The sequence below is a fragment of the Lissotriton vulgaris genome, chromosome 9, assembly GCF_964263255.1.
Source record: "Lissotriton vulgaris chromosome 9, aLisVul1.2, whole genome shotgun sequence".
Lineage (NCBI taxonomy): Eukaryota > Metazoa > Chordata > Amphibia > Caudata > Salamandridae > Lissotriton > Lissotriton vulgaris.
The window spans coordinates 541476091-541502694 of record NC_141697.1 but is presented as its reverse complement, the minus strand read 5'-3'; the positions used below and the strand labels follow the sequence as shown (position 1 = coordinate 541502694).

General features: G+C 43.7%; 15 non-coding genes across 15 annotated transcripts; all 15 read left to right on the top strand.

The window, feature by feature from the left end:
* The first annotated feature begins 1130 nt into the window (after positions 1 to 1130).
* Positions 1131 to 1202, top strand: TRNAG-UCC (transfer RNA glycine (anticodon UCC)). Its single transcript has one exon. It is a non-coding gene; the product is annotated as a tRNA-Gly (tRNA).
* Positions 1203 to 2730: 1528 nt separating this feature from the next.
* On the top strand, positions 2731 to 2802 carry TRNAG-CCC (transfer RNA glycine (anticodon CCC)). The gene has a single exon. It is a non-coding gene; the product is annotated as a tRNA-Gly (tRNA).
* A 1512-nt stretch (positions 2803 to 4314) lies between these two features.
* TRNAG-UCC (transfer RNA glycine (anticodon UCC)) lies at positions 4315 to 4386 on the top strand. The gene has a single exon. It is a non-coding gene; the product is annotated as a tRNA-Gly (tRNA).
* A 1533-nt stretch (positions 4387 to 5919) lies between these two features.
* Positions 5920 to 5991, top strand: TRNAG-CCC (transfer RNA glycine (anticodon CCC)). Its single transcript has one exon. It is a non-coding gene; the product is annotated as a tRNA-Gly (tRNA).
* Positions 5992 to 7519: 1528 nt separating this feature from the next.
* On the top strand, positions 7520 to 7591 carry TRNAG-CCC (transfer RNA glycine (anticodon CCC)). Its single transcript has one exon. It is a non-coding gene; the product is annotated as a tRNA-Gly (tRNA).
* Positions 7592 to 9103: 1512 nt separating this feature from the next.
* On the top strand, positions 9104 to 9175 carry TRNAG-UCC (transfer RNA glycine (anticodon UCC)). Its single transcript has one exon. It is a non-coding gene; the product is annotated as a tRNA-Gly (tRNA).
* A 1533-nt stretch (positions 9176 to 10708) lies between these two features.
* TRNAG-CCC (transfer RNA glycine (anticodon CCC)) lies at positions 10709 to 10780 on the top strand. The gene has a single exon. It is a non-coding gene; the product is annotated as a tRNA-Gly (tRNA).
* A 1529-nt stretch (positions 10781 to 12309) lies between these two features.
* On the top strand, positions 12310 to 12381 carry TRNAG-CCC (transfer RNA glycine (anticodon CCC)). Its single transcript has one exon. It is a non-coding gene; the product is annotated as a tRNA-Gly (tRNA).
* A 1513-nt stretch (positions 12382 to 13894) lies between these two features.
* On the top strand, positions 13895 to 13966 carry TRNAG-UCC (transfer RNA glycine (anticodon UCC)). The gene has a single exon. It is a non-coding gene; the product is annotated as a tRNA-Gly (tRNA).
* A 1533-nt stretch (positions 13967 to 15499) lies between these two features.
* On the top strand, positions 15500 to 15571 carry TRNAG-CCC (transfer RNA glycine (anticodon CCC)). Its single transcript has one exon. It is a non-coding gene; the product is annotated as a tRNA-Gly (tRNA).
* A 1512-nt stretch (positions 15572 to 17083) lies between these two features.
* TRNAG-UCC (transfer RNA glycine (anticodon UCC)) lies at positions 17084 to 17155 on the top strand. Its single transcript has one exon. It is a non-coding gene; the product is annotated as a tRNA-Gly (tRNA).
* A 1533-nt stretch (positions 17156 to 18688) lies between these two features.
* On the top strand, positions 18689 to 18760 carry TRNAG-CCC (transfer RNA glycine (anticodon CCC)). The gene has a single exon. It is a non-coding gene; the product is annotated as a tRNA-Gly (tRNA).
* Positions 18761 to 20282: 1522 nt separating this feature from the next.
* TRNAG-UCC (transfer RNA glycine (anticodon UCC)) lies at positions 20283 to 20354 on the top strand. Its single transcript has one exon. It is a non-coding gene; the product is annotated as a tRNA-Gly (tRNA).
* A 1533-nt stretch (positions 20355 to 21887) lies between these two features.
* On the top strand, positions 21888 to 21959 carry TRNAG-CCC (transfer RNA glycine (anticodon CCC)). The gene has a single exon. It is a non-coding gene; the product is annotated as a tRNA-Gly (tRNA).
* Positions 21960 to 23481: 1522 nt separating this feature from the next.
* TRNAG-UCC (transfer RNA glycine (anticodon UCC)) lies at positions 23482 to 23553 on the top strand. The gene has a single exon. It is a non-coding gene; the product is annotated as a tRNA-Gly (tRNA).
* Positions 23554 to 26604: the final 3051 nt, after the last annotated feature.

Genomic DNA, 26604 nt, shown 5'->3' with positions numbered 1-26604 from the left:
TAGCGCCACCTTGTAGCTGTCGAAGGAAACTGCTGCTCACAAAATGTTTTATCAGAAGGCAAGTTGAGAGGAATCCAAGAGTCAGATGTCCATGGAAAGAACCACTCACTGAAGCAGGAATGTTGGAGGCTTCATATTCGCATAGTTTCCTGTCCAACGTCCACTCACGTCCCGAACGCTCCCAAACGCTCAAAAGCCTCACACCGGGCAAGCCCTCACCGGGTATATCTCTGGCTCCAAGGTAAAGCCAAATCCTGAGCATGCTAGTGCTAGGATCACAGAGCGAGAGAGAGATGGTTCAAGAGCTACTGTCTTGATAAAGGCCTGAAACGGCTAGTGCCTAAGAGTGTCTGACTTTCAGTTATGACTGATTGTGAGAGGGGAAGATGAAGTTTTTCTGCACCCAGCATGCCTTGGGATATACTTATGCAAATGAGGTGAGAGCCAGACCAATCCCATGCTACTCTGCCTAATGCTCCTTATCTGCATAAAAAGAACACTTTCACAACGGAGCAGAGTGGCGCAGCGGAAGCGTGCTGGGCCCATAACCCAGAGGTCGATGGATCGAAACCATCCTCTGCTAATTTTGCTTGATTTTACTTCCAAGGACCAAGCTGTCATTTCCACGCTACCAGCAAGGAAAAGCGCAAGCTTGTGCCAGCTATGTGAGAAAAGACTTCTCAACTATCTGTGTCTGCTGAAATACAAGAGAGGGATCGTCAAAGGCTCCACACTGTACTTTGAAAGTAAAGGCACACAATAATAAGCATGAATGACTGGTGGGACCTTCAAACACTTTTATGTGGAGGCTTTGAATTTCATTCTTCCCTTTTTTGTTCTGCTCTTATCTATCTCCTGGGCATTTCATGGAATGTTCTCTATTTCTCTTCCCTGCTTTGCTTCCCATGCTGCCTCTATGTGTTCATATCTATTATTTGTATTGCTGCTTTCCATTCTTCTCTTCTGCACAGCTTTGTCCTTGGTTTCAATCCCAGTTCCTTACCCTCTACAAAAACTTTCTATTGCTTTTCATGTTGGTATCTAAACCAAATGCACCATTGAAGCTGGTGCATGATAGTCATTGAACTCAGGGTCCTAATGTTTAGAACCGAGAGCGCAAAGATCAGAGGGCGTTGGTGGTATAGTGGTGAGCATAGCTGCCTTCCAAGCAGTTGACCCGGGTTCGATTCCCGGCCAACGCAGTACAAATACTTATATATTCTGCAAGCAGGATATATTTTAAAGCAACATTTCACAAAATGGTAATATAATTAAGAGGTTAATCAGCCATTATATAAAAAATAAACAAATATGTAGGCAAGCATTTCGATCGCCCCTTCTGCTATATTCATTGTCCTAATATATGATAAGTTTCATAAAGCAGAGTCACCACTCACATGTACTGGTAAAAAAATATGTTACAGTGGGCAGACAATGAAAGGGCTGAGGCCCGACCAGACATTTTAACTCCAGCATCTCTATGTTAAAAAGCATTTCCTAGGCAATATTTAGCCTCTGAAAAAAATATGCAAGATCCAGCAATAAATCTGGCAAAAGTCCCCAACATTTTGTGCATACTTGTGCCCTCACCTGAATGTAGCACCACCTTGTAGCCGTCGGAGGTAACTGCAGCTCACAAAATGTTTCATCAGAGGGCAAGTTTAGAGGAATCCAAAAGGCAGATGTCCATGGAAAGAGCCTCCGACTGCAGCAGGAAGTTTGGATGCTTCAAATTTGCATAGCTTCCAGTCCAACGTCCTCTCATGTACCGAACGCTCCCAAACGCTCTAAAGCCTTATACCGGCAAGCCCTCACCGGGTAGATCTCTGGCTCCCAGGTAAAGCCAAATACTGAGCATGCAAGCACTAGGATCACAGAGAGAGAGAGAGACAGAGAGCGTCGGAGAGCTGTTGTCTTGTTAAAGGCCTGAAACGGCTAGTGAATAAGAGGGTCTGGACTTTCAGTTGTGACTGATTGTGAGAGGGGAAGATAAAGATTTTCTGCACCCAGCATGCCTTGCGATATACTTAGGCAAATGAGGTGAGAGCCCGACCAATCCCACGTCACTTCTCTGAATGCCTCCTCATCTGCATAAACAGAACACTTTCACAAAGGAGCAGAGTGGCGCAGCGGAAGCGTGCTGGGCCCATAACCCAGAGGTCGATGGATCGAAACCATCCTCTGCTAATTTTGCTTGATTTTCCCTCCAAGGACCAAGCTGTCATTTCCACATAGCCAGAATGAAAAGTGCAAGCTTGTACCAGCTATGTGAGAAAAGACTTCTCAACTATTCGTGTCTGTGTAATACAAGAGTGATCGTGAAAGGTACAACCCTGTACTTTGAAAGTAAAGACACACAATTATAACCATAAATGACTGGTGGGAGCTTCACACAACTTTCTGGGCATGCTTTGAATTTCATTCTTCCCTTTTTGTTCTGCTCTTATCTATCTCCTGGGCATTTCATGGAATGTTCTCTTTCTCTTCCCTGCTTTGCTTCCCATGCTGCCTATATATGCTCATTTCTACTATTTGTACTGTTGCTTTTCATTTCTTCTCTTCTGCACAACTTTGTCCTTGGTTTCAATCCCCAGTTCCTTACCCTCTGCAAAAAACGTTCTACTGCTTCTCATGTTGGTATCTAAACCAAATGCACCATTGAAGCTGGTGCAAGATAGTCATTGATTTCTGCAACGTAATATTTAGAACCGAGAGCTAACACATCAGAGGGCGTTGGTGGTATAGTGGTGAGCATAGCTGCTTCCCAAGCAGTTGACCCGGGTTCGATTCCCGGCCAACGCACTGAAAATACTTATATATTCTGCAAGCAGGATATATTGTAATGCAACATGTCACAAAATGGAAATTTCACGAACAGATTAATCAGCCATATATAAAAAAATAAACAAATACGTGGGCAAACATCTCAATCGCACCTTCTGCTACATACATTGTCCTAATATATGATAAGTTTCATAAAGCAGAGTCACAACACACATGTGCTGGTAATAAATTTGTTACAGTGGGCAAACAATGGAAGGGCTGAGGCCCGACCAGACATTGTAACTCCAGCATCTCTATGTTAAAAAGCATTTCTAGGCAATATCTAGCCTCTGAAAAAATATGCAAGATCCACCGATAAATCTGGCAAAAGTCCCTAACATTTTGTGCATACTTGTGCTCTCACCTGAATGTAGCGCCACCTTGTAGCTGTCGAAGGAAACTGCTGCTCACAAAATGTTTTATCAGAAGGCAAGTTGAGAGGAATCCAAGAGTCAGATGTCCATGGAAAGAACCACTCACTGAAGCAGGAATGTTGGAGGCTTCATATTCGCATAGTTTCCTGTCCAACGTCCACAACGCTCCCAAACGCTCAAAAGCCTCACACCGGGCAAGCCCTCACCGGGTATATCTCTGGCTCCAAGGTAAAGCCAAATCCTGAGCATGCTAGTGCTAGGATCACAGAGCGAGAGAGAGATGGTTCAAGAGCTACTGTCTTGATAAAGGCCTGAAACGGCTAGTGCCTAAGAGTGTCTGACTTTCAGTTATGACTGATTGTGAGAGGGGAAGATGAAGTTTTTCTGCACCCAGCATGCCTTGGGATATACTTATGCAAATGAGGTGAGAGCCAGACCAATCCCATGCTACTCTGCCTAATGCTCCTTATCTGCATAAAAAGAACACTTTCACAACGGAGCAGAGTGGCGCAGCGGAAGCGTGCTGGGCCCATAACCCAGAGGTCGATGGATCGAAACCATCCTCTGCTAATTTTGCTTGATTTTACTTCCAAGGACCAAGCTGTCATTTCCACGCTACCAGCAAGGAAAAGCGCAAGCTTGTGCCAGCTATGTGAGAAAAGACTTCTCAACTATCTGTGTCTGCTGAAATACAAGAGAGGGATCGTCAAAGGCTCCACACTGTACTTTGAAAGTAAAGGCACACAATAATAAGCATGAATGACTGGTGGGACCTTCAAACACTTTTATGTGGAGGCTTTGAATTTCATTCTTCCCTTTTTTGTTCTGCTCTTATCTATCTCCTGGGCATTTCATGGAATGTTCTCTATTTCTCTTCCCTGCTTTGCTTCCCATGCTGCCTCTATGTGTTCATATCTATTATTTGTATTGCTGCTTTCCATTCTTCTCTTCTGCACAGCTTTGTCCTTGGTTTCAATCCCAGTTCCTTACCCTCTACAAAAACTTTCTATTGCTTTTCATGTTGGTATCTAAACCAAATGCACCATTGAAGCTGGTGCATGATAGTCATTGAACTCAGGGTCCTAATGTTTAGAACCGAGAGCGCAAAGATCAGAGGGCGTTGGTGGTATAGTGGTGAGCATAGCTGCCTTCCAAGCAGTTGACCCGGGTTCGATTCCCGGCCAACGCAGTACAAATACTTATATATTCTGCAAGCAGGATATATTTTAAAGCAACATTTCACAAAATGGTAATATAATTAAGAGGTTAATCAGCCATTATATAAAAAATAAACAAATATGTAGGCAAGCATTTCGATCGCCCCTTCTGCTATATTCATTGTCCTAATATATGATAAGTTTCATAAAGCAGAGTCACCACTCACATGTACTGGTAAAAAAATATGTTACAGTGGGCAGACAATGAAAGGGCTGAGGCCCAACCAGACATTTTAACTCCAGCATCTCTATGTTAAAAAGCATTTCCTAGGCAATATTTAGCCTCTGAAAAAAATATGCAAGATCCAGCAATAAATCTGGCAAAAGTCCCCAACATTTTGTGCATACTTGTGCCCTCACCTGAATGTAGCACCACCTTGTAGCCGTCGGAGGTAACTGCAGCTCACAAAATGTTTCATCAGAGGGCAAGTTTAGAGGAATCCAGAAGGCAGATGTCCATGGAAAGAGCCTCCGACTGCAGCAGGAAGTTTGGATGCTTCAAATTTGCATAGCTTCCAGTCCAACGTCCTCTCATGTACCGAATGCTCCCAAACGCTCTAAAGCCTTATACCGGCAAGCCCTCACCGGGTAGATCTCTGGCTCCCAGGAAAAGCCAAATACTGAGCATGCAAGCACTAGGATCACAGAGAGAGAGAGAGACAGAGAGCGTCGGAGAGCTGTTGTCTTGTTAAAGGCCTGAAACGGCTAGTGCCTAAGAGGGTCTGGACTTTCAGTTGTGACTGATTGTGAGAGGGGAAGATAAAGATTTTCTGCACCCAGCATGCCTTGCGATATACTTAGGCAAATGAGGTGAGAGCCCGACCAATCCCACGTCACTTCTCTGAATGCCTCCTCATCTGCATAAAGAGAACACTTTCACAAAGGAGCAGAGTGGCGCAGCGGAAGCGTGCTGGGCCCATAACCCAGAGGTCGATGGATCGAAACCATCCTCTGCTAATTTTGCTTGATTTTCCTTCCAAGGACCAAGCTGTCATTTCCACATAGCCAGAAAGGAAAAGTGCAAGCTTGTGCCAGCTATGTGAGAAAAGACTTCTCAACTATTCGTGTCTGTGTAATACAAGAGTGATCGTGAAAGGTACAACCCTGTACTTTGAAAGTAAAGACACACAATTATAACCATAAATGACTGACTGGTGGGAGCTTCACACAACTTTCTGGGCATGCTTTGAATTTCATTCTTCCCTTTTTGTTCTGCTCTTATATATCTCCTGGGCATTTCATGGAATGTTCTCTTTCTCTTCCCTGCTTTGCTTCCCATGCTGCCTATATATGCTCATTTCTACTATTTGTACTGTTGCTTTTCATTTCTTCTCTTCTGCACAACTTTGTCCTTGGTTTCAATCCCCAGTTCCTTACCCTCTGCAAAAAACGTTCTACTGCTTCTCATGTTGGTATCTAAACCAAATGCACCATTGAAGCTGGTGCAAGATAGTCATTGATTTCTGCAACGTAATATTTAGAACCGAGAGCTAACACATCAGAGGGCGTTGGTGGTATAGTGGTGAGCATAGCTGCTTCCCAAGCAGTTGACCCGGGTTCGATTCCCGGCCAACGCAATACAAATACTTATATATTCTGCAAGCAGGATATATTTTAAAGCAACATTTCACAAAATGGTAATATAATTAAGAGGTTAATCAGCCATTATATAAAAAATAAACAAATATGTAGGCAAGCATTTCGATCGCCCCTTCTGCTATATTCATTGTCCTAATATATGATAAGTTTCATAAAGCAGTGTCACCACTCACATGTAGTGGTAAAAAAATATGTTACAGTGGGCAGACAATGAAAGGGCTGAGGCCCAACCAGACATTTTAACTCCAGCATCTCTATGTTAAAAAGCATTTCCTAGGCAATATTTAGCCTCTGAAAAAAATATGCAAGATCCAGCAATAAATCTGGCAAAAGTCCCCAACATTTTGTGCATACTTGTGCCCTCACCTGAATGTAGCACCACCTTGTAGCCGTCGGAGGTAACTGCAGCTCACAAAATGTTTCATCAGAGGGCAAGTTTAGAGGAATCCAAAAGGCAGATGTCCATGGAAAGAGCCTCCGACCGCAGCAGGAAGTTTGGATGCTTCAAATTTGCATAGCTTCCAGTCCAACGTCCTCTCATGTACCGAACGCTCCCAAACGCTCTAAAGCCTTATACCGGCAAGCCCTCACCGGGTAGATCTCTGGCTCCCAGGTAAAGCCAAATACTGAGCATGCAAGCACTAGGATCACAGAGAGAGAGAGAGACAGAGAGCGTCGGAGAGCTGTTGTCTTGTTAAAGGCCTGAAACGGCTAGTGAATAAGAGGGTCTGGACTTTCAGTTGTGACTGATTGTGAGAGGGGAAGATAAAGATTTTCTGCACCCAGCATGCCTTGCGATATACTTAGGCAAATGAGGTGAGAGCCCGACCAATCCCACGTCACTTCTCTGAATGCCTCCTCATCTGCATAAACAGAACACTTTCACAAAGGAGCAGAGTGGCGCAGCGGAAGCGTGCTGGGCCCATAACCCAGAGGTCGATGGATCGAAACCATCCTCTGCTAATTTTGCTTGATTTTCCCTCCAAGGACCAAGCTGTCATTTCCACATAGCCAGAATGAAAAGTGCAAGCTTGTACCAGCTATGTGAGAAAAGACTTCTCAACTATTCGTGTCTGTGTAATACAAGAGTGATCGTGAAAGGTACAACCCTGTACTTTGAAAGTAAAGACACACAATTATAACCATAAATGACTGGTGGGAGCTTCACACAACTTTCTGGGCATGCTTTGAATTTCATTCTTCCCTTTTTGTTCTGCTCTTATCTATCTCCTGGGCATTTCATGGAATGTTCTCTTTCTCTTCCCTGCTTTGCTTCCCATGCTGCCTATATATGCTCATTTCTACTATTTGTACTGTTGCTTTTCATTTCTTCTCTTCTGCACAACTTTGTCCTTGGTTTCAATCCCCAGTTCCTTACCCTCTGCAAAAAACGTTCTACTGCTTCTCATGTTGGTATCTAAACCAAATGCACCATTGAAGCTGGTGCAAGATAGTCATTGATTTCTGCAACGTAATATTTAGAACCGAGAGCTAACACATCAGAGGGCGTTGGTGGTATAGTGGTGAGCATAGCTGCTTCCCAAGCAGTTGACCCGGGTTCGATTCCCGGCCAACGCACTGAAAATACTTATATATTCTGCAAGCAGGATATATTGTAATGCAACATGTCACAAAATGGAAATTTCACGAACAGATTAATCAGCCATATATAAAAAAATAAACAAATACGTGGGCAAACATCTCAATCGCACCTTCTGCTACATACATTGTCCTAATATATGATAAGTTTCATAAAGCAGAGTCACAACACACATGTGCTGGTAATAAATTTGTTACAGTGGGCAAACAATGGAAGGGCTGAGGCCCGACCAGACATTGTAACTCCAGCATCTCTATGTTAAAAAGCATTTCTAGGCAATATCTAGCCTCTGAAAAAATATGCAAGATCCACCGATAAATCTGGCAAAAGTCCCTAACATTTTGTGCATACTTGTGCTCTCACCTGAATGTAGCGCCACCTTGTAGCTGTCGAAGGAAACTGCTGCTCACAAAATGTTTTATCAGAAGGCAAGTTGAGAGGAATCCAAGAGTCAGATGTCCATGGAAAGAACCACTCACTGAAGCAGGAATGTTGGAGGCTTCATATTCGCATAGTTTCCTGTCCAACGTCCACAACGCTCCCAAACGCTCAAAAGCCTCACACCGGGCAAGCCCTCACCGGGTATATCTCTGGCTCCAAGGTAAAGCCAAATCCTGAGCATGCTAGTGCTAGGATCACAGAGCGAGAGAGAGATGGTTCAAGAGCTACTGTCTTGATAAAGGCCTGAAACGGCTAGTGCCTAAGAGTGTCTGACTTTCAGTTATGACTGATTGTGAGAGGGGAAGATGAAGTTTTTCTGCACCCAGCATGCCTTGGGATATACTTATGCAAATGAGGTGAGAGCCAGACCAATCCCATGCTACTCTGCCTAATGCTCCTTATCTGCATAAAAAGAACACTTTCACAACGGAGCAGAGTGGCGCAGCGGAAGCGTGCTGGGCCCATAACCCAGAGGTCGATGGATCGAAACCATCCTCTGCTAATTTTGCTTGATTTTACTTCCAAGGACCAAGCTGTCATTTCCACGCTACCAGCAAGGAAAAGCGCAAGCTTGTGCCAGCTATGTGAGAAAAGACTTCTCAACTATCTGTGTCTGCTGAAATACAAGAGAGGGATCGTCAAAGGCTCCACACTGTACTTTGAAAGTAAAGGCACACAATAATAAGCATGAATGACTGGTGGGACCTTCAAACACTTTTATGTGGAGGCTTTGAATTTCATTCTTCCCTTTTTTGTTCTGCTCTTATCTATCTCCTGGGCATTTCATGGAATGTTCTCTATTTCTCTTCCCTGCTTTGCTTCCCATGCTGCCTCTATGTGTTCATATCTATTATTTGTATTGCTGCTTTCCATTCTTCTCTTCTGCACAGCTTTGTCCTTGGTTTCAATCCCAGTTCCTTACCCTCTACAAAAACTTTCTATTGCTTTTCATGTTGGTATCTAAACCAAATGCACCATTGAAGCTGGTGCATGATAGTCATTGAACTCAGGGTCCTAATGTTTAGAACCGAGAGCGCAAAGATCAGAGGGCGTTGGTGGTATAGTGGTGAGCATAGCTGCCTTCCAAGCAGTTGACCCGGGTTCGATTCCCGGCCAACGCAGTACAAATACTTATATATTCTGCAAGCAGGATATATTTTAAAGCAACATTTCACAAAATGGTAATATAATTAAGAGGTTAATCAGCCATTATATAAAAAATAAACAAATATGTAGGCAAGCATTTCGATCGCCCCTTCTGCTATATTCATTGTCCTAATATATGATAAGTTTCATAAAGCAGAGTCACCACTCACATGTACTGGTAAAAAAATATGTTACAGTGGGCAGACAATGAAAGGGCTGAGGCCCAACCAGACATTTTAACTCCAGCATCTCTATGTTAAAAAGCATTTCCTAGGCAATATTTAGCCTCTGAAAAAAATATGCAAGATCCAGCAATAAATCTGGCAAAAGTCCCCAACATTTTGTGCATACTTGTGCCCTCACCTGAATGTAGCACCACCTTGTAGCCGTCGGAGGTAACTGCAGCTCACAAAATGTTTCATCAGAGGGCAAGTTTAGAGGAATCCAGAAGGCAGATGTCCATGGAAAGAGCCTCCGACTGCAGCAGGAAGTTTGGATGCTTCAAATTTGCATAGCTTCCAGTCCAACGTCCTCTCATGTACCGAACGCTCCCAAACGCTCTAAAGCCTTATACCGGCAAGCCCTCACCGGGTAGATCTCTGGCTCCCAGGAAAAGCCAAATACTGAGCATGCAAGCACTAGGATCACAGAGAGAGAGAGAGACAGAGAGCGTCGGAGAGCTGTTGTCTTGTTAAAGGCCTGAAACGGCTAGTGCCTAAGAGGGTCTGGACTTTCAGTTGTGACTGATTGTGAGAGGGGAAGATAAAGATTTTCTGCACCCAGCATGCCTTGCGATATACTTAGGCAAATGAGGTGAGAGCCCGACCAATCCCACGTCACTTCTCTGAATGCCTCCTCATCTGCATAAAGAGAACACTTTCACAAAGGAGCAGAGTGGCGCAGCGGAAGCGTGCTGGGCCCATAACCCAGAGGTCGATGGATCGAAACCATCCTCTGCTAATTTTGCTTGATTTTCCTTCCAAGGACCAAGCTGTCATTTCCACATAGCCAGAAAGGAAAAGTGCAAGCTTGTGCCAGCTATGTGAGAAAAGACTTCTCAACTATTCGTGTCTGTGTAATACAAGAGTGATCGTGAAAGGTACAACCCTGTACTTTGAAAGTAAAGACACACAATTATAACCATAAATGACTGACTGGTGGGAGCTTCACACAACTTTCTGGGCATGCTTTGAATTTCATTCTTCCCTTTTTGTTCTGCTCTTATATATCTCCTGGGCATTTCATGGAATGTTCTCTTTCTCTTCCCTGCTTTGCTTCCCATGCTGCCTATATATGCTCATTTCTACTATTTGTACTGTTGCTTTTCATTTCTTCTCTTCTGCACAACTTTGTCCTTGGTTTCAATCCCCAGTTCCTTACCCTCTGCAAAAAACGTTCTACTGCTTCTCATGTTGGTATCTAAACCAAATGCACCATTGAAGCTGGTGCAAGATAGTCATTGATTTCTGCAACGTAATATTTAGAACCGAGAGCTAACACATCAGAGGGCGTTGGTGGTATAGTGGTGAGCATAGCTGCTTCCCAAGCAGTTGACCCGGGTTCGATTCCCGGCCAACGCAATACAAATACTTATATATTCTGCAAGCAGGATATATTTTAAAGCAACATTTCACAAAATGGTAATATAATTAAGAGGTTAATCAGCCATTATATAAAAAATAAACAAATATGTAGGCAAGCATTTCGATCGCCCCTTCTGCTATATTCATTGTCCTAATATATGATAAGTTTCATAAAGCAGTGTCACCACTCACATGTAGTGGTAAAAAAATATGTTACAGTGGGCAGACAATGAAAGGGCTGAGGCCCAACCAGACATTTTAACTCCAGCATCTCTATGTTAAAAAGCATTTCCTAGGCAATATTTAGCCTCTGAAAAAAATATGCAAGATCCAGCAATAAATCTGGCAAAAGTCCCCAACATTTTGTGCATACTTGTGCCCTCACCTGAATGTAGCACCACCTTGTAGCCGTCGGAGGTAACTGCAGCTCACAAAATGTTTCATCAGAGGGCAAGTTTAGAGGAATCCAAAAGGCAGATGTCCATGGAAAGAGCCTCCGACCGCAGCAGGAAGTTTGGATGCTTCAAATTTGCATAGCTTCCAGTCCAACGTCCTCTCATGTACCGAACGCTCCCAAACGCTCTAAAGCCTTATACCGGCAAGCCCTCACCGGGTAGATCTCTGGCTCCCAGGAAAAGCCAAATACTGAGCATGCAAGCACTAGGATCACAGAGAGAGAGAGAGACAGAGAGCGTCGGAGAGCTGTTGTCTTGTTAAAGGCCTGAAACGGCTAGTGAATAAGAGGGTCTGGACTTTCAGTTGTGACTGATTGTGAGAGGGGAAGATAAAGATTTTCTGCACCCAGCATGCCTTGCGATATACTTAGGCAAATGAGGTGAGAGCCCGACCAATCCCACGTCACTTCTCTGAATGCCTCCTCATCTGCATAAACAGAACACTTTCACAAAGGAGCAGAGTGGCGCAGCGGAAGCGTGCTGGGCCCATAACCCAGAGGTCGATGGATCGAAACCATCCTCTGCTAATTTTGCTTGATTTTCCTTCCAAGGACCAAGCTGTCATTTCCACATAGCCAGAAAGGAAAAGTGCAAGCTTGTACCAGCTATGTGAGAAAAGACTTCTCAACTATTCGTGTCTGTGTAATACAAGAGTGATCGTGAAAGGTACAACCCTGTACTTTGAAAGTAAAGACACACAATTATAACCATAAATGACTGGTGGGAGCTTCACACAACTTTCTGGGCATGCTTTGAATTTCATTCTTCCCTTTTTGTTCTGCTCTTATCTATCTCCTGGGCATTTCATGGAATGTTCTCTTTCTCTTCCCTGCTTTGCTTCCCATGCTGCCTATATATGCTCATTTCTACTATTTGTACTGTTGCTTTTCATTTCTTCTCTTCTGCACAACTTTGTCCTTGGTTTCAATCCCCAGTTCCTTACCCTCTGCAAAAAACGTTCTACTGCTTTTCATGTTGGTATCTAAACCAAATGCACCATTGAAGCTGGTGCAAGATAGTCATTGATTTCTGCAAAGTAATATTTAGAACCGAGAGCTAACACATCAGAGGGCGTTGGTGGTATAGTGGTGAGCATAGCTGCTTCCCAAGCAGTTGACCCGGGTTCGATTCCCGGCCAACGCACTGAAAATACTTATATATTCTGCAAGCAGGATATATTGTAATGCAACATGTCACAAAATGGAAATTTCACGAACAGATTAATCAGCCATATATAAAAAAATAAACAAATACGTGGGCAAACATCTCAATCGCACCTTCTGCTACATACATTGTCCTAATATATGATAAGTTTCATAAAGCAGAGTCACAACACACATGTGCTGGTAATAAATTTGTTACAGTGGGCAAACAATGGAAGGGCTGAGGCCCGACCAGACATTGTAACTCCAGCATCTCTATGTTAAAAAGCATTTCTAGGCAATATCTAGCCTCTGAAAAAAATATGCAAGATCCACCGATAAATCTGGCAAAAGTCCCTAACATTTTGTGCATACTTGTGCTCTCACCTGAATGTAGCGCCACCTTGTAGCTGTCGAAGGAAACTGCTGCTCACAAAATGTTTTATCAGAAGGCAAGTTGAGAGGAATCCAAGAGTCAGATGTCCATGGAAAGAACCACTCACTGAAGCAGGAATGTTGGAGGCTTCATATTCGCATAGTTTCCTGTCCAACGTCCACAACGCTCCCAAACGCTCAAAAGCCTCACACCGGGCAAGCCCTCACCGGGTATATCTCTGGCTCCAAGGTAAAGCCAAATCCTGAGCATGCTAGTGCTAGGATCACAGAGCGAGAGAGAGATGGTTCAAGAGCTACTGTCTTGATAAAGGCCTGAAACGGCTAGTGCCTAAGAGTGTCTGACTTTCAGTTATGACTGATTGTGAGAGGGGAAGATGAAGTTTTTCTGCACCCAGCATGCCTTGGGATATACTTATGCAAATGAGGTGAGAGCCAGACCAATCCCATGCTACTCTGCCTAATGCTCCTTATCTGCATAAAAAGAACACTTTCACAACGGAGCAGAGTGGCGCAGCGGAAGCGTGCTGGGCCCATAACCCAGAGGTCGATGGATCGAAACCATCCTCTGCTAATTTTGCTTGATTTTACTTCCAAGGACCAAGCTGTCATTTCCACGCTACCAGCAAGGAAAAGCGCAAGCTTGTGCCAGCTATGTGAGAAAAGACTTCTCAACTATCTGTGTCTGCTGAAATACAAGAGAGGGATCGTCAAAGGCTCCACACTGTACTTTGAAAGTAAAGGCACACAATAATAAGCATGAATGACTGGTGGGACCTTCAAACACTTTTATGTGGAGGCTTTGAATTTCATTCTTCCCTTTTTTGTTCTGCTCTTATCTATCTCCTGGGCATTTCATGGAATGTTCTCTATTTCTCTTCCCTGCTTTGCTTCCCATGCTGCCTCTATGTGTTCATATCTATTATTTGTATTGCTGCTTTCCATTCTTCTCTTCTGCACAGCTTTGTCCTTGGTTTCAATCCCAGTTCCTTACCCTCTACAAAAACTTTCTATTGCTTTTCATGTTGGTATCTAAACCAAATGCACCATTGAAGCTGGTGCATGATAGTCATTGAACTCAGGGTCCTAATGTTTAGAACCGAGAGCGCAAAGATCAGAGGGCGTTGGTGGTATAGTGGTGAGCATAGCTGCCTTCCAAGCAGTTGACCCGGGTTCGATTCCCGGCCAACGCAGTACAAATACTTATATATTCTGCAAGCAGGATATATTTTAAAGCAACATTTCACAAAATGGTAATATAATTAAGAGGTTAATCAGCCATTATAAAAAAAATAAACAAATATGTAGGCAAGCATTTCGATCGCCCCTTCTGCTATATTCATTGTCCTAATATATGATAAGTTTCATAAAGCAGAGTCACCACTCACATGTACTGGTAAAAAAATATGTTACAGTGGGCAGACAATGAAAGGGCTGAGGCCCAACCAGACATTTTAACTCCAGCATCTCTATGTTAAAAAGCATTTCCTAGGCAATATTTAGCCTCTGAAAAAAATATGCAAGATCCAGCAATAAATCTGGCAAAAGTCCCCAACATTTTGTGCATACTTGTGCCCTCACCTGAATGTAGCACCACCTTGTAGCCGTCGGAGGTAACTGCAGCTCACAAAATGTTTCATCAGAGGGCAAGTTTAGAGGAATCCAAAAGGCAGATGTCCATGGAAAGAGCCTCCGACTGCAGCAGGAAGTTTGGATGCTTCAAATTTGCATAGCTTCCAGTCCAACGTCCTCTCATGTACCGAACGCTCCCAAACGCTCTAAAGCCTTATACCGGCAAGCCCTCACTGGGTAGATCTCTGGCTCCCAGGAAAAGCCAAATACTGAGCATGCAAGCACTAGGATCACAGAGAGAGAGAGAGACAGAGAGCGTCGGAGAGCTGTTGTCTTGTTAAAGGCCTGAAACGGCTAGTGCCTAAGAGGGTCTGGACTTTCAGTTGTGACTGATTGTGAGAGGGGAAGATAAAGATTTTCTGCACCCAGCATGCCTTGCGATATACTTAGGCAAATGAGGTGAGAGCCCGACCAATCCCACGTCACTTCTCTGAATGCCTCCTCATCTGCATAAAGAGAACACTTTCACAAAGGAGCAGAGTGGCGCAGCGGAAGCGTGCTGGGCCCATAACCCAGAGGTCGATGGATCGAAACCATCCTCTGCTAATTTTGCTTGATTTTCCTTCCAAGGACCAAGCTGTCATTTCCACATAGCCAGAAAGGAAAAGTGCAAGCTTGTGCCAGCTATGTGAGAAAAGACTTCTCAACTATTCGTGTCTGTGTAATACAAGAGTGATCGTGAAAGGTACAACCCTGTACTTTGAAAGTAAAGACACACAATTATAACCATAAATGACTGACTGGTGGGAGCTTCACACAACTTTCTGGGCATGCTTTGAATTTCATTCTTCCCTTTTTGTTCTGCTCTTATATATCTCCTGGGCATTTCATGGAATGTTCTCTTTCTCTTCCCTGCTTTGCTTCCCATGCTGCCTATATATGCTCATTTCTACTATTTGTACTGTTGCTTTTCATTTCTTCTCTTCTGCACAACTTTGTCCTTGGTTTCAATCCCCAGTTCCTTACCCTCTGCAAAAAACGTTCTACTGCTTCTCATGTTGGTATCTAAACCAAATGCACCATTGAAGCTGGTGCAAGATAGTCATTGATTTCTGCAACGTAATATTTAGAACCGAGAGCTAACACATCAGAGGGCGTTGGTGGTATAGTGGTGAGCATAGCTGCTTCCCAAGCAGTTGACCCGGGTTCGATTCCCGGCCAACGCACTGAAAATACTTATATATTCTGCAAGCAGGATATATTGTAATGCAACATGTCACAAAATGGAAATTTCACGAACAGATTAATCAGCCATATATAAAAAAATAAACAAATACGTGGGCAAACATCTCAATCGCACCTTCTGCTACATACATTGTCCTAATATATGATAAGTTTCATAAAGCAGAGTCACAACACACATGTGCTGGTAATAAATTTGTTACAGTGGGCAAACAATGGAAGGGCTGAGGCCCGACCAGACATTGTAACTCCAGCATCTCTATGTTAAAAAGCATTTCTAGGCAATATCTAGCCTCTGAAAAAATATGCAAGATCCACCGATAAATCTGGCAAAAGTCCCTAACATTTTGTGCATACTTGTGCTCTCACCTGAATGTAGCGCCACCTTGTAGCTGTCGAAGGAAACTGCTGCTCACAAAATGTTTTATCAGAAGGCAAGTTGAGAGGAATCCAAGAGTCAGATGTCCATGGAAAGAACCACTCACTGAAGCAGGAATGTTGGAGGCTTCATATTCGCATAGTTTCCTGTCCAACGTCCACAACGCTCCCAAACGCTCAAAAGCCTCACACCGGGCAAGCCCTCACCGGGTATATCTCTGGCTCCAAGGTAAAGCCAAATCCTGAGCATGCTAGTGCTAGGATCACAGAGCGAGAGAGAGATGGTTCAAGAGCTACTGTCTTGATAAAGGCCTGAAACGGCTAGTGCCTAAGAGTGTCTGACTTTCAGTTATGACTGATTGTGAGAGGGGAAGATGAAGTTTTTCTGCACCCAGCATGCCTTGGGATATACTTATGCAAATGAGGTGAGAGCCAGACCAATCCCATGCTACTCTGCCTAATGCTCCTTATCTGCATAAAAAGAACACTTTCACAACGGAGCAGAGTGGCGCAGCAGAAGCGTGCTGGGCCCATAACCCAGAGGTCGATGGATCGAAACCATCCTCTGCTAATTTTGCTTGATTTTACTTCCAAGGACCAAGCTGTCATTTCCACGCTACCAGCAAGGAAAAGCGCAAGCTTGTGCCAGCTATGTGAGAAAAGACTTCTCAACTATCTGTGTCTGCTGAAATACAAGAGAGGGATCGTCAAAGGCTCCACACTGTACTTTGAAAGTAAAGGCACACAATAATAAGCATGAATGACTGGTGGGACCTTCAAACACTTTTATGTGGAGGCTTTGAATTTCATTCTTCCCTTTTTTGTTCTGCTCTTATCTATCTCCTGGGCATTTCATGGAATGTTCTCTATTTCTCTTCCCTGCTTTGCTTCCCATGCTGCCTCTATGTGTTCATATCTATTATTTGTATTGCTGCTTTCCATTCTTCTCTTCTGCACAGCTTTGTCCTTGGTTTCAATCCCAGTTCCTTACCCTCTACAAAAACTTTCTATTGCTTTTCATGTTGGTATCTAAACCAAATGCACCATTGAAGCTGGTGCATGATAGTCATTGAACTCAGGGTCCTAATGTTTAGAACCGAGAGCGCAAAGATCAGAGGGCGTTGGTGGTATAGTGGTGAGCATAGCTGCCTTCCAAGCAGTTGACCCGGGTTCGATTCCCGGCCAACGCAGTACAAATACTTATGTATTCTGCAAGCAGGATATATTTTAAAGCAACATTTCACAAAATGGTAATATAATTAAGAGGTTAATCAGCCATTATAAAAAAAATAAACAAATATGTAGGCAAGCATTTCGATCGCCCCTTCTGCTATATTCATTGTCCTAATATATGATAAGTTTCATAAAGCAGAGTCACCACTCACATGTACTGGTAAAAAAATATGTTACAGTGGGCAGACAATGAAAGGGCTGAGGCCCGACCAGACATTTTAACTCCAGCATCTCTATGTTAAAAAGCATTTCCTAGGCAATATTTAGCCTCTGAAAAAAATATGCAAGATCCAGCAATAAATCTGGCAAAAGTCCCCAACATTTTGTGCATACTTGTGCCCTCACCTGAATGTAGCACCACCTTGTAGCCGTCGGAGGTAACTGCAGCTCACAAAATGTTTCATCAGAGGGCAAGTTTAGAGGAATCCAAAAGGCAGATGTCCATGGAAAGAGCCTCCGACTGCAGCAGGAAGTTTGGATGCTTCAAATTTGCATAGCTTCCAGTCCAACGTCCTCTCATGTACCGAACGCTCCCAAACGCTCTAAAGCCTTATACCGGCAAGCCCTCACTGGGTAGATCTCTGGCTCCCAGGAAAAGCCAAATACTGAGCATGCAAGCACTAGGATCACAGAGAGAGAGAGAGACAGAGAGCGTCGGAGAGCTGTTGTCTTGTTAAAGGCCTGAAACGGCTAGTGCCTAAGAGGGTCTGGACTTTCAGTTGTGACTGATTGTGAGAGGGGAAGATAAAGATTTTCTGCACCCAGCATGCCTTGCGATATACTTAGGCAAATGAGGTGAGAGCCCGACCAATCCCACGTCACTTCTCTGAATGCCTCCTCATCTGCATAAAGAGAACACTTTCACAAAGGAGCAGAGTGGCGCAGCGGAAGCGTGCTGGGCCCATAACCCAGAGGTCGATGGATCGAAACCATCCTCTGCTAATTTTGCTTGATTTTCCTTCCAAGGACCAAGCTGTCATTTCCACATAGCCAGAAAGGAAAAGTGCAAGCTTGTGCCAGCTATGTGAGAAAAGACTTCTCAACTATTCGTGTCTGTGTAATACAAGAGTGATCGTGAAAGGTACAACCCTGTACTTTGAAAGTAAAGACACACAATTATAACCATAAATGACTGACTGGTGGGAGCTTCACACAACTTTCTGGGCATGCTTTGAATTTCATTCTTCCCTTTTTGTTCTGCTCTTATATATCTCCTGGGCATTTCATGGAATGTTCTCTTTCTCTTTCCTGCTTTGCTTCCCATGCTGCCTATATATGCTCATTTCTACTATTTGTACTGTTGCTTTTCATTTCTTCTCTTCTGCACAACTTTGTCCTTGGTTTCAATCCCCAGTTCCTTACCCTCTGCAAAAAACGTTCTACTGCTTCTCATGTTGGTATCTAAACCAAATGCACCATTGAAGCTGGTGCAAGATAGTCATTGATTTCTGCAACGTAATATTTAGAACCGAGAGCTAACACATCAGAGGGCGTTGGTGGTATAGTGGTGAGCATAGCTGCTTCCCAAGCAGTTGACCCGGGTTCGATTCCCGGCCAACGCACTGAAAATACTTATATATTCTGCAAGCAGGATATATTGTAATGCAACATGTCACAAAATGGAAATTTCACGAACAGATTAATCAGCCATATATAAAAAAATAAACAAATACGTGGGCAAACATCTCAATCGCACCTTCTGCTACATACATTGTCCTAATATATGATAAGTTTCATAAAGCAGAGTCACAACACACATGTGCTGGTAATAAATTTGTTACAGTGGGCAAACAATGGAAGGGCTGAGGCCCGACCAGACATTGTAACTCCAGCATCTCTATGTTAAAAAGCATTTCTAGGCAATATCTAGCCTCTGAAAAAATATGCAAGATCCACCGATAAATCTGGCAAAAGTCCCTAACATTTTGTGCATACTTGTGCTCTCACCTGAATGTAGCGCCACCTTGTAGCTGTCGAAGGAAACTGCTGCTCACAAAATGTTTTATCAGAAGGCAAGTTGAGAGGAATCCAAGAGTCAGATGTCCATGGAAAGAACCACTCACTGAAGCAGGAATGTTGGAGGCTTCATATTCGCATAGTTTCCTGTCCAACGTCCACTCACGTCCCGAACGCTCCCAAACGCTCAAAAGCCTCACACCGGGCAAGCCCTCACCGGGTATATCTCTGGCTCCAAGGTAAAGCCAAATCCTGAGCATGCTAGTGCTAGGATCACAGAGCGAGAGAGAGATGGTTCAAGAGCTACTGTCTTGATAAAGGCCTGAAACGGCTAGTGCCTAAGAGTGTCTGACTTTCAGTTATGACTGATTGTGAGAGGGGAAGATGAAGTTTTTCTGCACCCAGCATGCCTTGGGATATACTTATGCAAATGAGGTGAGAGCCAGACCAATCCCATGCTACTCTGCCTAATGCTCCTTATCTGCATAAAAAGAACACTTTCACAACGGAGCAGAGTGGCGCAGCGGAAGCGTGCTGGGCCCATAACCCAGAGGTCGATGGATCGAAACCATCCTCTGCTAATTTTGCTTGATTTTACTTCCAAGGACCAAGCTGTCATTTCCACGCTACCAGCAAGGAAAAGCGCAAGCTTGTGCCAGCTATGTGAGAAAAGACTTCTCAACTATCTGTGTCTGCTGAAATACAAGAGAGGGATCGTCAAAAGCTCCACACTGTACTTTGAAAGTAAAGGCACACAATAATAAGCATGAATGACTGGTGGGACCTTCAAACACTTTTATGTGGAGGCTTTGAATTTCATTCTTCCCTTTTTTGTTCTGCTCTTATCTATCTCCTGGGCATTTCATGGAATGTTCTCTATTTCTCTTCCCTGCTTTGCTTCCCATGCTGCCTCTATGTGTTCATATCTATTATTTGTATTGCTGCTTTCCATTCTTCTCTTCTGCACAGCTTTGTCCTTGGTTTCAATCCCAGTTCCTTACCCTCTACAAAAACTTTCTATTGCTTTTCATGTTGGTATCTAAACCAAATGCACCATTGAAGCTGGTGCATGATAGTCATTGAACTCAGGGTCCTAATGTTTAGAACCGAGAGCACAAAGATCAGAGGGCGTTGGTGGTATAGTGGTGAGCATAGCTGCCTTCCAAGCAGTTGACCCGGGTTCGATTCCCGGCCAACGCAGTACAAATACTTATATATTCTGCAAGCAGGATATATTTTAAAGCAACATTTCACAAAATGGTAATATAATTAAGAGGTTAATCAGCCATTATATAAAAAATAAACAAATATGTAGGCAAGCATTTCGATCGCCCCTTCTGCTATATTCATTGTCCTAATATATGATAAGTTTCATAAAGCAGAGTCACCACTCACATGTACTGGTAAAAAAATATGTTACAGTGGGCAGACAATGAAAGGGCTGAGGCCCGACCAGACATTTTAACTCCAGCATCTCTATGTTAAAAAGCATTTCCTAGGCAATATTTAGCCTCTGAAAAAAATATGCAAGGTCCAGCAATAAATCTGGCAAAAGTCCCCAACATTTTGTGCATACTTGTGCCCTCACCTGAATGTAGCACCACCTTGTAGCCGTCGGAGGTAACTGCAGCTCACAAAATGTTTCATCAGAGGGCAAGTTTAGAGGAATCCAAAAGGCAGATGTCCATGGAAAGAGCCTCCGACTGCAGCAGGAAGTTTGGATGCTTCAAATTTGCATAGCTTCCAGTCCAACGTCCTCTCATGTACCGAACGCTCCCAAACGCTCTAAAGCCTTATACCGGCAAGCCCTCACCGGGTAGATCTCTGGCTCCCAGGAAAAGCCAAATACTGAGCATGCAAGCACTAGGATCACAGAGAGAGAGAGAGACAGAGAGCGTCGGAGAGCTGTTGTCTTGTTAAAGGCCTGAAACGGCTAGTGCCTAAGAGGGTCTGGACTTTCAGTTGTGACTGATTGTGAGAGGGGAAGATAAAGATTTTCTGCACCCAGCATGCCTTGCGATATACTTAGGCAAATGAGGTGAGAGCCCGACCAATCCCACGTCACTTCTCTGAATGCCTCCTCATCTGCATAAAGAGAACACTTTCACAAAGGAGCAGAGTGGCGCAGCGGAAGCGTGCTGGGCCCATAACCCAGAGGTCGATGGATCGAAACCATCCTCTGCTAATTTTGCTTGATTTTCCTTCCAAGGACCAAGCTGTCATTTCCACATAGCCAGAAAGGAAAAGTGCAAGCTTGTGCCAGCTATGTGAGAAAAGACTTCTCAACTATTCGTGTCTGTGTAATACAAGAGTGATCGTGAAAGGTACAACCCTGTACTTTGAAAGTAAAGACACACAATTATAACCATAAATGACTGACTGGTGGGAGCTTCACACAACTTTCTGGGCATGCTTTGAATTTCATTCTTCCCTTTTTGTTCTGCTCTTATCTATCTCCTGGGCATTTCATGGAATGTTCTCTTTCTCTTCCCTGCTTTGCTTCCCATGCTGCCTATATATGCTCATTTCTACTATTTGTACTGTTGCTTTTCATTTCTTCTCTTCTGCACAACTTTGTCCTTGGTTTCAATCCCCAGTTCCTTACCCTCTGCAAAAAACGTTCTCCTGCTTCTCATGTTGGTATCTAAACCAAATGCACCATTGAAGCTGGTGCAAGATAGTCATTGATTTCTGCAACGTAATATTTAGAACCGAGAGCTAACACATCAGAGGGCGTTGGTGGTATAGTGGTGAGCATAGCTGCTTCCCAAGCAGTTGACCCGGGTTCGATTCCCGGCCAACGCACTGAAAATACTTATATATTCTGCAAGCAGGATATATTGTAATGCAACATGTCACAAAATGGAAATTTCACGAACAGATTAATCAGCCATATATAAAAAAATAAACAAATACGTGGGCAAACATCTCAATCGCACCTTCTGCTACATACATTGTCCTAATATATGATAAGTTTCATAAAGCAGAGTCACAACACACATGTGCTGGTAATAAATTTGTTACAGTGGGCAAACAATGGAAGGGCTGAGGCCCGACCAGACATTGTAACTCCAGCATCTCTATGTTAAAAAGCATTTCTAGGCAATATCTAGCCTCTGAAAAAATATGCAAGATCCACCGATAAATCTGGCAAAAGTCCCTAACATTTTGTGCATACTTGTGCTCTCACCTGAATGTAGCGCCACCTTGTAGCTGTCGAAGGAAACTGCTGCTCACAAAATGTTTTATCAGAAGGCAAGTTGAGAGGAATCCAAGAGTCAGATGTCCATGGAAAGAACCACTCACTGAAGCAGGAATGTTGGAGGCTTCATATTCGCATAGTTTCCTGTCCAACGTCCACTCACGTCCCGAACGCTCCCAAACGCTCAAAAGCCTCACACCGGGCAAGCCCTCACCGGGTATATCTCTGGCTCCAAGGTAAAGCCAAATCCTGAGCATGCTAGTGCTAGGATCACAGAGCGAGAGAGAGATGGTTCAAGAGCTACTGTCTTGATAAAGGCCTGAAACGGCTAGTGCCTAAGAGTGTCTGACTTTCAGTTATTACTGATTGTGAGAGGGGAAGATGAAGTTTTTCTGCACCCAGCATGCCTTGGGATATACTTATGCAAATGAGGTGAGAGCCAGACCAATCCCATGCTACTCTGCCTAATGCTCCTTATCTGCATAAAAAGAACACTTTCACAACGGAGCAGAGTGGCGCAGCGGAAGCGTGCTGGGCCCATAACCCAGAGGTCGATGGATCGAAACCATCCTCTGCTAATTTTGCTTGATTTTACTTCCAAGGACCAAGCTGTCATTTCCACGCTACCAGCAAGGAAAAGCGCAAGCTTGTGCCAGCTATGTGAGAAAAGACTTCTCAACTATCTGTGTCTGCTGAAATACAAGAGAGGGATCGTCAAAAGCTCCACACTGTACTTTGAAAGTAAAGGCACACAATAATAAGCATGAATGACTGGTGGGACCTTCAAACACTTTTATGTGGAGGCTTTGAATTTCATTCTTCCCTTTTTTGTTCTGCTCTTATCTATCTCCTGGGCATTTCATGGAATGTTCTCTATTTCTCTTCCCTGCTTTGCTTCCCATGCTGCCTCTATGTGTTCATATCTATTATTTGTATTGCTGCTTTCCATTCTTCTCTTCTGCACAGCTTTGTCCTTGGTTTCAATCCCAGTTCCTTACCCTCTACAAAAACTTTCTATTGCTTTTCATGTTGGTATCTAAACCAAATGCACCATTGAAGCTGGTGCATGATAGTCATTGAACTCAGGGTCCTAATGTTTAGAACCGAGAGCACAAAGATCAGAGGGCGTTGGTGGTATAGTGGTGAGCATAGCTGCCTTCCAAGCAGTTGACCCGGGTTCGATTCCCGGCCAACGCAGTACAAATACTTATATATTCTGCAAGCAGGATATATTTTAAAGCAACATTTCACAAAATGGTAATATAATTAAGAGGTTAATCAGCCATTATATAAAAAATAAACAAATATGTAGGCAAGCATTTCGATCGCCCCTTCTGCTATATTCATTGTCCTAATATATGATAAGTTTCATAAAGCAGAGTCACCACTCACATGTACTGGTAAAAAAATATGTTACAGTGGGCAGACAATGAAAGGGCTGAGGCCCGACCAGACATTTTAACTCCAGCATCTCTATGTTAAAAAGCATTTCCTAGGCAATATTTAGCCTCTGAAAAAAATATGCAAGGTCCAGCAATAAATCTGGCAAAAGTCCCCAACATTTTGTGCATACTTGTGCCCTCACCTGAATGTAGCACCACCTTGTAGCCGTCGGAGGTAACTGCAGCTCACAAAATGTTTCATCAGAGGGCAAGTTTAGAGGAATCCAAAAGGCAGATGTCCATGGAAAGAGCCTCCGACTGCAGCAGGAAGTTTGGATGCTTCAAATTTGCATAGCTTCCAGTCCAACGTCCTCTCATGTACCGAACGCTCCCAAACGCTCTAAAGCCTTATACCGGCAAGCCCTCACCGGGTAGATCTCTGGCTCCCAGGAAAAGCCAAATACTGAGCATGCAAGCACTAGGATCACAGAGAGAGAGAGAGACAGAGAGCGTCGGAGAGCTGTTGTCTTGTTAAAGGCCTGAAACGGCTAGTGAATAAGAGGGTCTGGACTTTCAGTTGTGACTGATTGTGAGAGGGGAAGATAAAGATTTTCTGCACCCAGCATGCCTTGCGATATACTTAGGCAAATGAGGTGAGAGCCCGACCAATCCCACGTCACTTCTCTGAATGCCTCCTCATCTGCATAAACAGAACACTTTCACAAAGGAGCAGAGTGGCACAGCGGAAGCGTGCTGGGCCCATAACCCAGAGGTCGATGGATCGAAACCATCCTCTGCTAATTTTGCTTGATTTTCCTTCCAAGGACCAAGCTGTCATTTCCACATAGCCAGAAAGGAAAAGTGCAAGCTTGTACCAGCTATCTGAGAAAAGACTTCTCAACTATTCGTGTCTGTGTAATACAAGAGTGATCGTGAAAGGTACAACCCTGTACTTTGAAAGTAAAGACACACAATTATAACCATAAATGACTGGTGGGAGCTTCACACAACTTTCTGGGCATGCTTTGAATTTCATTCTTCCCTTTTTGTTCTGCTCTTATCTATCTCCTGGGCATTTCATGGAATGTTCTCTTTCTCTTCCCTGCTTTGCTTCCCATGCTGCCTATATATGCTCATTTCTACTATTTGTACTGTTGCTTTTCATTTCTTCTCTTCTGCACAACTTTGTCCTTGGTTTCAATCCCCAGTTCCTTACCCTCTGCAAAAAACGTTCTACTGCTTCTCATGTTGGTATCTAAACCAAATGCACCATTGAAGCTGGTGCAAGATAGTCATTGATTTCTGCAACGTAATATTTAGAACCGAGAGCTAACACATCAGAGGGCATTGGTGGTATAGTGGTGAGCATAGCTGCTTCCCAAGCAGTTGACCCGGGTTCGATTCCCGGCCAACGCACTGAAAATACTTATATATTCTGCAAGCAGGATATATTGTAATGCAACATGTCACAAAATGGAAATTTCACGAACAGATTAATCAGCCATATATAAAAAAATAAACAAATACGTGGGCAAACATCTCAATCGCACCTTCTGCTACATACATTGTCCTAATATATGATAAGTTTCATAAAGCAGAGTCACAACACACATGTGCTGGTAATAAATTTGTTACAGTGGGCAAACAATGGAAGGGCTGAGGCCCGACCAGACATTGTAACTCCAGCATCTCTATGTTAAAAAGCATTTCTAGGCAATATCTAGCCTCTGAAAAAATATGCAAGATCCACCGATAAATCTGGCAAAAGTCCCTAACATTTTGTGCATACTTGTGCTCTCACCTGAATGTAGCGCCACCTTGTAGCTGTCGAAGGAAACTGCTGCTCACAAAATGTTTTATCAGAAGGCAAGTTGAGAGGAATCCAAGAGTCAGATGTCCATGGAAAGAACCACTCACTGAAGCAGGAATGTTGGAGGCTTCATATTCGCATAGTTTCCTGTCCAACGTCCACTCACGTCCCGAACGCTCCCAAACGCTCAAAAGCCTCACACCGGGCAAGCCCTCACCGGGTATATCTCTGGCTCCAAGGTAAAGCCAAATCCTGAGCATGCTAGTGCTAGGATCACAGAGCGAGAGAGAGATGGTTCAAGAGCTACTGTCTTGATAAAGGCCTGAAACGGCTAGTGCCTAAGAGTGTCTGACTTTCAGTTATTACTGATTGTGAGAGGGGAAGATGAAGTTTTTCTGCACCCAGCATGCCTTGGGATATACTTATGCAAATGAGGTGAGAGCCAGACCAATCCCATGCTACTCTGCCTAATGCTCCTTATCTGCATAAAAAGAACACTTTCACAACGGAGCAGAGTGGCGCAGCGGAAGCGTGCTGGGCCCATAACCCAGAGGTCGATGGATCGAAACCATCCTCTGCTAATTTTGCTTGATTTTACTTCCAAGGACCAAGCTGTCATTTCCACGCTACCAGCAAGGAAAAGCGCAAGCTTGTGCCAGCTATGTGAGAAAAGACTTCTCAACTATCTGTGTCTGCTGAAATACAAGAGAGGGATCGTCAAAAGCTCCACACTGTACTTTGAAAGTAAAGGCACACAATAATAAGCATGAATGACTGGTGGGACCTTCAAACACTTTTATGTGGAGGCTTTGAATTTCATTCTTCCCTTTTTTGTTCTGCTCTTATCTATCTCCTGGGCATTTCATGGAATGTTCTCTATTTCTCTTCCCTGCTTTGCTTCCCATGCTGCCTCTATGTGTTCATATCTATTATTTGTATTGCTGCTTTCCATTCTTCTCTTCTGCACAGCTTTGTCCTTGGTTTCAATCCCAGTTCCTTACCCTCTACAAAAACTTTCTATTGCTTTTCATGTTGGTATCTAAACCAAATGCACCA